Below are 12,470 nucleotides of genomic sequence, written 5' to 3' on the forward strand. Positions count from 1 at the left end.
TAAACATTCTTGTTTCCTATTTCCTGCAGTGGGGGAACTGTTGAAGCTGATTCTGGGATTGAAGAAGTAACAGCATTAACTTTGCCATCAGTTTTTTTTTTTTTTAAGTTTTTTAATTCCGGTATAGTCAACATACAGTTATATCAGTTTCAGGTGTACTGTGCTCATCACCTATTTCACCCATCCCTCCACCCGCCATCAGTTTTAATATGATAGCTTGTTTGGGCTGTGATAGCCCACAAACTTGCGCCAATATTTACCTTATTTTTCTTTTGCAAACTTTTCTTCACATTGTGGAACAAGATTCTGAAACTGCTACCTTGCCGGTAAGGACAAAGGACGATTTTTCCCTTTAGCGTAAACATAGCTAGGTTTGCAAGCGCTGACATTTATTGGCTTTTCTTTAACACATTAAACTTCTCCGTAGGTGAGTCATTTGGCGAGCAGGAAGGGAAATTCAGCAGTTAGAGTTAACGATTCTCGTGTAATGGCATATATTAGAAGAGTAAAAGAGAAGCCACCTGCTTCCGCAGCGAGCAGGGTTCGAACCTGCGCGGGGAGACCCCATTGGATTTCAAGTCCAACGCCTTAACCACTCGGCCATCGCTGCCACGGAGACGACGGAGACGCGGAGACACTTTAGTGCAATAACTGCGCGCACGCGCGCTATGCCCACTAAAAGGCGGAGCCTTTTACAACCTCCCCCGCTCGGTTCAGAGAAGCGGTCAGAGGTTGACCGCTCAAATTGTGTGAACTATATCGTGGAAACGGAGAAATAACAAACTCCCTTAAGGAATTTAAGTAAACTCCCTTAAGCAGAAGGTCTGGGAAACCCTTCCCTTCGCTGAGCTCTGAAAATCACAAAGTTGCTTGGCTTCTGGTCGCCGACCATATTTTTGCCCTCCCACTTCCTCATTAGGTAATCGAGATAGTTGTGAAACAAAGACCTATCTCATTTAGTGCTGCGGGCCCGCGCTCTGGGAAATTTCCGCATTTCTGCGGGAGTGTGCGTCTTCGGCAGCGTTCCCGCGTTGACCGCGTCTGCTTAAGCCCTCCTCTTTGTGCGTAAGGGAGGGAGGCGTGAGGAGTCGGGTCGCTGTCTGTGACCTCACCTATCCCGAACCTCTGCCCAAGCAGCCCTCTCTCATTCTTTCCCCAAGGGTCCCTGCTGGAAGAAATCGGGCCCCAAGTGTGGTCTCTGCTCTCTCAAGTGTTGAGGAGCATTGGACGTGGTTTGAGAACCAAGTTCTGCGCATTAGGTCTGCTTTCTACCTTTAAGTATCATTAATTTCCTCCCTTCAGCGCTAGGTCCTTATTTATTTTATTTTATTTTTTTAGTTACTTTGTTAAAGCTCTCAGAACCGGGTAGGTCGGTCGGTACTCCGCTGCCTACCTCAGGGAACAGAAGCCCGGGACCGGCCGTGGCTTGGCGCTGCCCACTCCTGGGTGCACGCGCACCTTCTTACCCTCGCACGTGGAGGCGGCGCTCCCGCCCAGTAGCTGGTTCTGTTGATGCACGATTATTAACAACAACAAAGGCAACCTTTTATTAAATTCTAAATTTCTTTTTTAAAATTTAAAATTCTAAAAGTTTCCTGGAAGGAAACTACACCATCCATCTCATAGTGTTACAGGAAGGCAAATCCTTGTCATTTGGAAACCCGGTTGTTGAGTGACTTCACTTTATGTGTGAATTTTCTTGAGACTTTTCGGTACCATTTCTTCTAAATAAATTATGGTGCTGTGTCTAAACCGATTTAATTAAAGAAGGGGAACAAAATACTTAAGAATTTTAAGAATTTTTATCTGGTTTGAAATTGTTTTTATAATTTTTATCTTTTGTTTGTTTTTAATTTGGCAAAGCTGCAGGAATGGTCCCAGTTTCTGTCTGAATACTATATGCGACCAAAGTTATTCCCGACAATCCCAGGCATAAATTTTATCATATATGTGAACTTTATTTGGCACTTTTCCAATAGAGACTATCTAAGAAGAAATAAATTTCTGTCCTTTAATCTTGTTCTTAATATTCTACATGTGCTGTGAGATAATCTATCATTTAAGCTTCATTAGTCGTACCTTGATTTGGAAGTCTTTTTAAAGTTAAATGCAGTTAAATGGTAATATTTACTGAAAGCTCTCTTAACTTTCCCTTCCCCTCTCAGGAATTCTCACTTGCTTAAAAGCTTGACAGTAATGGGAATTGATTATGGTTAAAATAGTTTAACCAAAAAATCTATCCAGAAGGTTTTGTGCTCATTTTTTGGTTTAATTTTGAGGGGAAGGGAAGGCTGCAAAGGAAAAGAATCTGTTACAAAGTTAATGTGTATTTGGTGAGAACTGTGATTAAAATTTCTTTGCAAAATTTCAGAGGTGAAATAACTACATTAATGTTTTATTTTCAGCTTATTTGAGTTAATGTAGGCTTTTCAGAAAATGAAATTGCCTTTTTCCTGATTTATCATATTACGAAAATGAGCCAAGAGACCAAAATTATTATAGGTTTTCAAAACGTGAATTTACAAATGAATTCTTTCAGATACAACCTTAGTTTTTTTATTTTATTAAAGATTTTATTTATTTATTTGACAGAGAGAGACACAGCAAGAGAGGGAACAGCAGCAGGGGGAGTGGGAGAGGGAGAAGCAGGCTTCCCACAGAGCAGGGAGCCCGATGCGGGGCTCGATTCCAGGATCCTGGGATCATGACCTGAGCCAAAGGCAGATGCTTAATGACTGAGCCACCCATGCACCCCTACAAGCTTAGTTTTTATCATTGCCATTTAATGCAATGAGTGGCAGCTAAGGGAAAAAGAAGCAAAATACATGTTTCCAACATAATTATAATAAATGTATTATGATTCATGACAGTAACGTCATAAAACATTGATTTTCAACCATGGACATTTTTAAAACCTGTAAAATTCCCCTGGTGATTCTGATTGCCTCCTCCTCTGTACTAACTCCAGATTCTTTTATGTGGTAGTTTTTATCAAGCTAATTTGGTGTGGAATGCAAATATCTGTGGCTTTCTCTAAAAAGCTTTTTTTTTTTTTTTTTTTTTTGGGAAAATCTTTTTTTTTTAAAGATATTTTATTTATTTATTTGAGAGAGAGAGCACAAACAGGGGGAGCAGCAGAGAAGCAGGCTACCTGAGCCGAAAGCAGACGCTTAACCGACTGAGCCACCCAGGCACCCTTAAAAACCTTTCTTGATGCCACTTTCAGAGGCAGAATATTGAGGGGAATAGGCCATGTGTTTAGGAGCAGATGGGTTCTTTTTACAGCAATCAAAATTTATTTTGAATTATTTTGGGGGTTTTGGTTTTTGAATTAAAAAAATCATAGTTTTAATGTTGGAAGAGACATTAAAGCTAGTCTAATCCCCTTTCTTTTACAGACAGGAAACTGTGGCCCATGCATGGCTTGCCCAAGGTCATGTAGCTAATTAGTAGAACATTCAAGCCTGTAATTTTCTTTTTTAAAGATTTTATTTGTTTGACAGAGAGAGATAGTGAGAGATAGTGAGAGCAGGAACACAAGCAGGGGGGAATGGGAGAAAGAGAAGCAGGCTTCCCACCGAGCAGGGAGCCCAATGCGGGGCTCGATGCGGGGCTCGATCCCAGGACCCTGGGATCATGACCTGAGCCGAAGGCAGATGCTTAACGACTGAGCCACCCAGGCGCCCCAAGACTATAATTTGTTATGTTAGCCCAGTGTTCTTACTAGATTTAATGCCTTCACGTATTCTTTGTTAGTCTCTGGTCCAGTGGCGTGTAGATCAGGAAGTGTGGCAGTAGACGGAGTTTACTGAGTAGGGGAGAGCTGTGAGTTGAAATTTGAAGGCCTATGAGATGTCAGATACTGAATATATCGTGACTGGTGATTTTTAAAATTTTTTTTATTCCAGTGTCCATCCTTTCAACTAATGATGACACTTCAGTTGTGCTTAAAGAGGACCACCCCTCCTCCATTGGATGCAGCCTTACTTCAGCTGTTAATCAAGGTATACTACCGTCTTCTGGCCAAGGGGTAGCCATGTGACATATTGTTTTTTTTGTTGCTGCATAACAAATTACAACAAGTTTGGTGACTTAAAACAACATGAATTTATTATCTCACAGTTTCTGTGTGTCAGCAATATGGTCATGGGTGTGGTCGTGGGTTCACTGGGTCCTCTCCTCAGGGTCTGACCAGATCTCAAGGCGGTGACTGGGACTTTGATCTTATCTAAGACTTGGGGTCCTCTTCCAAGATCACTAGTTGTTGGCAGAATTCAGCTCCTGTGGTTGTAGGACTTGTTGCCTGTCAGTGGAGGATCACTCTCAGCTGCTAGAGGTTGTACCTTATCATGTGGCCCTCTCAACAACATGATAGTTGGTTGTAGGTTGGTTCTTTAAGGCCATCAGAAGAATTACTCTCTAGTTTACTACAGTAGAGTTTTATGTAATATAATATAATTGCAGAAGTGACTATTGCATCATGTTCAGAAATCCAGCTCAAGTAAGGGGGATTATATAGGGTGTGTACATATAGCTGGGGCAGGTTTCTTGGGAGCCATCTTAGAATCCTGCCTACCACATAACTCAAGCTGGGCCAATCAGATCCTCTCTAAATCCCTGTTCTTTCTGTTACACAATTGTATTTTTATGGACATCACACACAAAACCCATACATGGTAATCAACGAGAGGTGATCAGAGTCTGGAAATTTTACCTTAGCTGCCTTATGTGCTTTTGTACCTCATTTGAAAGAAATAGAGTTGACAACAACTGCAGAATTTTAGAGGCTCAGCCACCATTCAAGGTTCTTAAATTTAATTCTGTACTGATTGCAGAATTACTGTAGCTATCCATTTTAGACAACATATGTAGGAGAACATAGTTCAAGTTGGCCAGAAAATTTACTAAGTTGTTGGCAACAAAACCCTAATGAAGGTTTAGCTGGTAAGTTACAGACATCATGAAAAGTGATGGAAATATATTAAACATGTATGTTTGAGGAAGACTGCAGATATAGCCTACTCAGCACTAGAGCAACTTATTTATAGGATTTTCCTTGGTCCCCTAATGCCATGCCAATTAAGAATTAAATAGGATTAAGACAAACGGAATCTTCTTTTCTTTTTCTTTTTTTATTAGAATAGAACTGTATTGGTGGCATCAAGATTTAAAAAAAATTATTTTATACTTTAAAGTGTGCAGTAAATTTGATACATTAATCATTTTTTAATTTAATTTAATTTTTTAAAAAGATTTTATTTATTTATTTGACAGAAAGAGAGACACACACAGCGAGAGAGGGAACACAAGCAGGGGGAGTGGGAGAGGGAGAAGCAGGCTTCCTGTCCATCAGGGAGCCTGATGTCAGGCTCAATCCCAGGACCCTGGGATCATGACCTGAGCTGAAGGCAGATGCTTAATGACTGAACCACCCAGGCACCCCACATTAATCATTTTTTTTAAGTTTTTATTTTAATCACCCAGTGCTCATCATGACAAGGGCACTCCTTAATACGCATCAACTGTTATAACCATCTCCCACCCAATTTCCCTCTGGTAACCGTCAGTTTGTTCTTTCTAGTTAAGAGTCTGTTTCTTGGTTTTTCTCTCTCTCTCTCTCTGTTTCCCCTCTTTGCTTATTTGTTTTGTTTCTTAAATTACAGATATGAGTGAAATCATATGGTATTTGTTTTTCTATGAATGACTTATTTCCTTTAGCATAATACTCTCCAGCTCCATCCATGTCATTAAAAATGGCAAGATTTCATTTTTTTATGGCTGAATAACATTCCATTGTATTTATATACCACATCTTCTTGGGGTACCTGGGTGGCTCAGTCAGTTGAGTATCTGACTGTTGATTTCAGCTCAGGTCATGGGATCGAGCTGTGTGTTGGGCTTCATGTTCAATGTGGAGTCTGCTTGGGATTCTCTCTCTTCCTCTCCCCCTCCCCCCGTACACTATCACACATGAGCGTGTGCTCTCTCTCAAATAAGTGTTTTAAAAATATATGTATACCACATCTTCTTTATTCATTCATCAATTGATGGACACTTGGGCTGCTTCTGTAATTTGGCTATTGTAAATAATTCTGCTATTAACATAGAGGTGCATGTATCCATTTGAATGAGTGTTTTTATATTCTTTGGGTAAATACCAGTAGTGTGATTGCTGGATTGTAGCGTAGGTCTATTTTAAACATTTTGAGGAATCTCCACTGTTTTCCGGAGTAGCTGCCCCAGTTTGCACTCCCACCAACAGTGTAAGACGATTTCTTTTTCTCCACATCCTTGGCAACACCTGTTGTTTCTTGTGCCTTTGATTTTAGCTATTCTGACATATCTCATTGTAGTTTCGATTTGCCTTTCCCTGATGATAAGCAATGATGAGCATCACTTTTCACGTGTCTGTTGGCCATCTGGATGTCTTCTTTGGAGAATGCTGGATGTCTTGTTTGGAGAAATGTCTGTTTATGTCTCCTGCCCATTTCTAATTGGATTATTTGTTTTTTGGGTATTTGGTTTTATAAGTTCTTTATAAGTATATAAAGATTGGATACTCTTTTTTTTTTTTAAAGATTTTATTTGTTTATTTGACACAGAGAGAGAGAGAACAGGAACAAAAGCAGGGACAGTGGGAGAGGGGGAAGCAGGCTTCCTGCTGAGCAGGGAGCCCGATGTGGGGCTCGATCACAGGACCCTGGGATCATGACCTGAGTGAAGGCAGACAGTTAACAACGGAGCCACTCAGGGACCCCTGGATACTAACTCTTTATCAGATATGTCGTTTGCAAATATCTTCTCCCATTCTATAGGTTGCCTTTCAGTTTTATTGATTGTTTCCTTTGCTCTGCAGACTTTATTTTGATGTAGTCCCAATAGTTTATTTTGCTTTTGTTTCCCTTGCCTCAGGGCACCTATCTAGAAAAAAGTTGCTATGCCCAATGTCAGAGAACTACTGCTTCTGCTCTCGTCTATGATTTTTATGGTTTCAGGTCTCACATTTAGGTCTTTAATCCATTTTGAGTTTATTTTGTGTTTGGTATGAGAAACTGGTCCAGTTTAATTCTTTTGCATGTAGCTGTCTGGTTTTTCCAACACCATTTGTTGAAGAGACTATCTTTTTCCCATTGGATATTCTTTCCTGCTTTGTTGAAGATTAATTGACCATTTAATTGTGGGTTTATTTCTGGATTTTTATTCTGTTCGATTGATTTATGTGTCTGTTTTTGTGCCAGTAACATACTGTTTTGATCACTACACCTTTGTAATATAACTTGAAGTCTGGAATTGTGATGCAATGTGATGTGATATTTGTTCTTCCAAACTATGAACATGCAATGTCTTTCCATTTTTTTGTGTTGTCCTCAATTTCTCTCATCAGTGTTTTATAGTTTTCAGAGTATAGGTCTTTGGTAAGATTTATTCCTAGGTATCTTATGGTTTTGGGTGCAACTCTAAATGGGTTTGTTTTCTTGATTTTTCTTTCTGCTTCTTTATTATTAGTATACAGAAATGCAACAGATTTCTGTATGTTTATTTTGTATATTGCAACTTTACTGAATTGTTTATCAGTTCTAGCAGTTTTTTGGTGGAGTCTTTCAGGTTTTCTATATATAGCATCATGTTATCTGCTAATAGTGAAAGTTTTGCTTCTTCCTTACCGATCTGGATGCCTTTTCTTTTTCTTGTCTGATTGCTGTGGCTAGGACTTCCAGTGTTATGTTGAATAAAAGTGCTGAGAGTGGACATCCTTGTTTTTTTCCTGATTTTAGGGGAAAGGCTCTCAGTTTTTCCCCATTGAGGATGATGTTAGCTGTGGGTTTTTCATAGATGGCCTTTGTTATGTTGAGGTATGTTCCCTCCAAACAACCTTGTTGAGAGTTTTTGTCATGAATGGATGTTGTACTTTGCTAAATGCTTTTTCTGCATCTATTGAAATGATCATATGGTTCTTATTCTTTCCTTTATTGATGTGATGTATCATGTTGATTGATTTGCAAATATTGAACCACCTTTGCAACTCAGGAATAAATTCCATTTCATCATAGTAAATGATTTTTTTTAATGTATTGTTGAATTTGGTTTGCTAATATTTTGTTGAGGATTTTTACATTCATGTTCATCAGAGATATTGGCCTGTAGTTCTCTTTTTTTGTGGTGTCTTTTCTGGTTTTGGTATGAGGATAATGCTGGCTTCATAGAGTGAATTTGGAAGTTTTCCTTCATTTTTTATATTTTAGAGTAGTTTGAGAAGAATAGGTATTAACTCTTCTTTAAATGTTTGGTAGAATTTGTCCGTGATGCCATCTGGTCCTGGACTTTTGTTTGTTGGGAGTGTTTTGATTACTGATTCAGTTTCTTTGCTGGTATTTGGTCTGTTCCAGATTTGGTATGTGTTGCCAAGTTGCCCTTGAGAGATGTTTTCCCAATTTGTATTTATACCAAAAGTGTCTTAGTATTTGTATCTCTGTACTCTTGACTTTCTTATGCCCACACTCTTATCATTCCTTTAAATCTTTGACAATAAGCAAGAAATAATATTTTTATTGTTTTGATGAATTATTTAACTCTCATGTTAGTTATCCTTTAATGTAATAGGTAAAATCCCTCATATTATTTTCTTCTGCTAGATTGTCACTTTTGCAGGAGATAGGTTTTTGAGTCTTTTTTTTTTTTCTTTGTATTTGTCCTTACTGGAATCTTGTCCTGGATAAGTACTCAGTAATTTTTTATATATTTGACTTGAATTCCCAACAACAACAGATTCTTCAACTCTCACTTCCAGATTTAGAGTGTGTAATAAGATTGTTAATCTTTCAGTCCCATCTACACACTGTCCACAGTCAGGTGTTTCATTTTCATGTGGTTCTTAGTTTCATATTAAAAAAAAAGGGAAGTTAATTTGAATTAATTAAAATGTAGATTTAATATTTGAACAAAGGTTAAGTGAATTTTTAGTTGATTTAATTGGTTGGCCAGAAAAAGAGAAAGGGAAAGTGTTATTTAATAAGGTCTTGAGTCTGTAAGCAGGTGTTTCATAGAGGATAGAAGGAACTGAGAGTTCCTGCACCTGGAAGAGTTTAAGCTAGGAATAATAAAAAGAGTCTCAGTGTGGTTATGAGACATTAAAATAAATTCTCTGGTGGAGGTTAAATGTTTTCTGAAAATCTGTCTCCCTCTGAATGGTCCAGGTGCAGCCTTTTCATTGAAAGAGAATCTATAAGTTCCTCAAGGATTGGACCATGGCTTCTTTTATATTTTTAATCTCTTAAAGACCAGAACCAGATTTAGGTTCTGGCCACCATGGAGCTGCCCAGAATGTTTACTTGTAAGTGTTACTAAAACATCAGTGGCAGTGTAATAGGATGGAGAAAGTCCTGTTTTCCGGAATGCCTCTCAGGAAGAAAAGGAAATATGGTAGGAAGGAATAAGACACTTGGAGTGGTAGAGGAGGTAGTAGTGGGATATTTGTGGGGAACATGCTCCAATAACAAAAGATGTTAAACTCTTTTCTAAGGAAGGTGTGTCTAATTATGTACGTACCAAGGAAGGTGAGTCCAGTTCTTATTTTGCTGAGTGGCAAGTACACATTTAGGGCCAGATTTGAATTGTTTTGAGCAATAGAAAGAAATGCATACCACCAGAAGTCCTCCTTGTGGCTCCTCTCTGAGTGGAGAACAGCCTCTTTGATGTTGAATAAAGGCACCGATGTGGGCTATGGGTATGATCTAGGAACAGGAGGATAGGAGATCTAGGAATGGAGGGTGAATATTGAAGAATCCAGAATTCTATTATAGATGTATCATATTTGAAATGCCACATTCAAATAGATTTGATACATTTAAATAGATTTATCGTGATTTGACCACATACCCTTTTGGGAAAAATCAAATCCTATGAATTGGAATTATAGTAGCAATTTTTCAAAGAAAATTTATGTAGGCCACTTTATTTTTTAATCTCAGCTTTTCTAAAACTGAACTTTTCTATTTTTTATTTAAAAATTTAAATAAACACATGTAATATAGGTACATGGGTAACTCATTACAATTCTTTCTGCATTATTTAATATTTTCTTCTTGAAGAAGTACATATACTATATGCGAATGGATTACATTTTGGTTATGTAATAGGCAGCTGGGGACTGTGAACGTATTACTGTTACTATCTCTGAGCATTTCTCCCATAAACACTGTTCCAGGTTTGGTATGTTTCCTCTGTGATCATTTAGAAGCTCATCTTGTTTGCTCAATTCTACAATTTTAATGGAGTCTTGAGAGGAAAAGAAGATAAAACTGTGCTCAATTTGTCATCTTTAACCTAATTTTAAATATTTTCTTGTAAGTTATGTTGCATAGTTTTAATACTCAGGTCTTATAGAGTTATATGGACAAATGAAAAAATAATGAGAAAGTAATATGTTAGAGAGATAGTACGTTAAAAGACATTTTATCTAATTTCATACTCTATCTTGATTACAAAACTGCCCGTTTTTATGTTTTTGGCTCATTATTCAGGTACATATATAGTAAGATTTAGGGCAATTCTGTTATTGATGAGCTTTGAGATGAAGAGTTACATTTTTTTTATCCTAAAATTGTGCATATTTAATTAGAAAGTTATGTCAATAAGAAGTGTTTACAGTATGCAAAAAGGATTTCTCAGTTTGGGTGAAATTAGTAACATGAGGTTTCTACTGATCAAGAGGATTAAGTCAACAATGGTTGTAAGGATTATGATTTTTGTGATTTTTATGACTTTTTTTCCTAAGACCACATCCCATTTAGATACTCAAACAAGATTTTAACTTAAATGACTAAATATGCATTTACTCATAAGCATGTTTTAGTTTAAGCATTTAGATAGTTGTTTTATATAGCTTAGTACTTTTGTTTGATTTTAATTTTATTTATTATTATTTTATTTTTTTTAAAGATTTTATTTATTTATTTGACAGAGAGAGACACAGCAAGAGAGGGAGCACAAGCAGGGGGAGTGGGAGAGGGAGAAGCAGGCTTCCCGCTGAGCAGGGAGCCTGATGCAGGGCTTGATCCCAGGACCTCAGGACCTGAGCCGAAGGCGGAGGCTTAACGACTGAGGCACCCAGGTGCCCTATTTTTTATTTTTTAAAAAATTTTATGTATTTGAGAGAGAGCATGTGTGTGTGTGCGTGCATGAGTGGGGGGAGGTGCAGAGAGAGAGGGAAAAGCAGGCTTCGTGCTGAGCAGGGAGACCAAAGGCAGGGCTCAATCCCAGGACTCTGGGATCATGACCTGAGCTGAAGGCAGACACTTAACAGACTGAGCCATCCGGGCACCCCTGTTTGATTTTTAAAATACAAACCTAATGGTTGGTATCCTGGAAATCTGTAAATAAGTTTTTTCAATTAAGCTTTACTTTTTATCTAGTGATATAAACACTTGCTAAAAGCAAACTAGTATAGGGACACCTGGATGACTCAGTTGGTTAAGCATCTGACTCTTGGTTTTGGCTCAGGTCATGATCTCAGAGTCATGAGATCAAGCCCCATGTAGGGCTCCGTGCTCAGTGCAGAGTCTGCTTGAGATTCTTTCCCTCTCCCTCTGCCCGTCTCCCCTCCCCCACTCATGCTCTCTCTGTCTCTCTAAAGTAAGTAATAAATAAAATCTAAGAAAAGCAAACTAGTATAAAAGACAAATGCACTGTTATGTTTATTGCAGCATTATTTACAGTAGCCAAGGTACAGATGCAACCTAAGTGTCCATCAATATATGAATGTATGAAGAAGATGTAGTACATATACACAGTGGAATATTACTCAGCCATAAAAAGGATGAAATCTTGCCATTTGTGACAACATGATGGCCTTAAAGGGTATTATGCTAGGTGAAATAAGTCAGATGGAGAAAGATGAATACCATATGATTTCACTTATATGTGGAATCTAAAAAACAAAACCAATGAAAAAACAGCAACAACGAAGAGAAACAGACTCATAAATGTAGAGAGCAAACAAGTGGTTGCCTGAGGGGATAGGGTTGGGGGGATGGGTGAAATAGGTAAAGGAGATTAAGAGGTACAAACTTCCAGTTATAAATAAGCCACAGAGATGGAAAAGTACAGCATAGGGAATGTAGTCAATAATGTTGTAATAGGTTTTTTTTTTTTTTTTTAATCAGCAAAATGGATTTATTTGGGAATAGCAGAGAACTGCACTTGCAATTTGGGACATGCAAGCTACTGCAAAGACAGGCAAGTCCAAAAAGAAGGAAGAGGAATGTTATTTTATGAAGGAAAAGTTGGAAGGGATTGTTTTGAACCAAAGTCCACTTTAGAAAAGCAAGAGTTCAGGGTGATAACAGTTTCTCATTGGCTGAGTTACTAGGTTAGTCAGTTTCTTGTAGGAGAGGCAGTGTCCATTTTTCCCTGTTGGGGCCTGTAATCATGATTCTTTGCTGTTGAGAATGCTTCTGTTGGAGTCTGTAGTC

The 12,470-nt window shown here is 38.2% G+C and overlaps 1 protein-coding gene and 1 non-coding gene across 2 annotated transcripts in view; one reads left to right on the forward strand and one right to left on the reverse strand.

Moving 5' to 3' along the window:
* Nucleotides 1-528: 528 nt before the first annotated feature.
* On the reverse strand, nt 529-610 carry TRNAS-UGA (transfer RNA serine (anticodon UGA)). Its single transcript has one exon. It is a non-coding gene; the product is annotated as a tRNA-Ser (tRNA).
* A 556-nt stretch (nt 611-1,166) lies between these two features.
* The window catches only part of CTNNA3 (catenin alpha 3), a 2,007,818-nt gene continuing 1,996,514 nt past the window's right edge, over nt 1,167-12,470 (forward strand). The window contains exons 1-2 of the mRNA XM_073878933.1: nt 1,167-1,259; nt 3,909-4,004. The gene's annotated coding sequence lies outside the window, so the exon portion shown is untranslated. The remainder of the gene's footprint in view (nt 1,260-3,908; nt 4,005-12,470) is intronic.

Source organism: Callorhinus ursinus, unplaced genomic scaffold, assembly GCF_003265705.2.
Source record: "Callorhinus ursinus isolate GAN/ISIS: 27379988/994484 unplaced genomic scaffold, GSC_fseal_2.0 scaffold31, whole genome shotgun sequence".
Classification (NCBI taxonomy): Eukaryota; Metazoa; Chordata; class Mammalia; order Carnivora; family Otariidae; genus Callorhinus; species Callorhinus ursinus.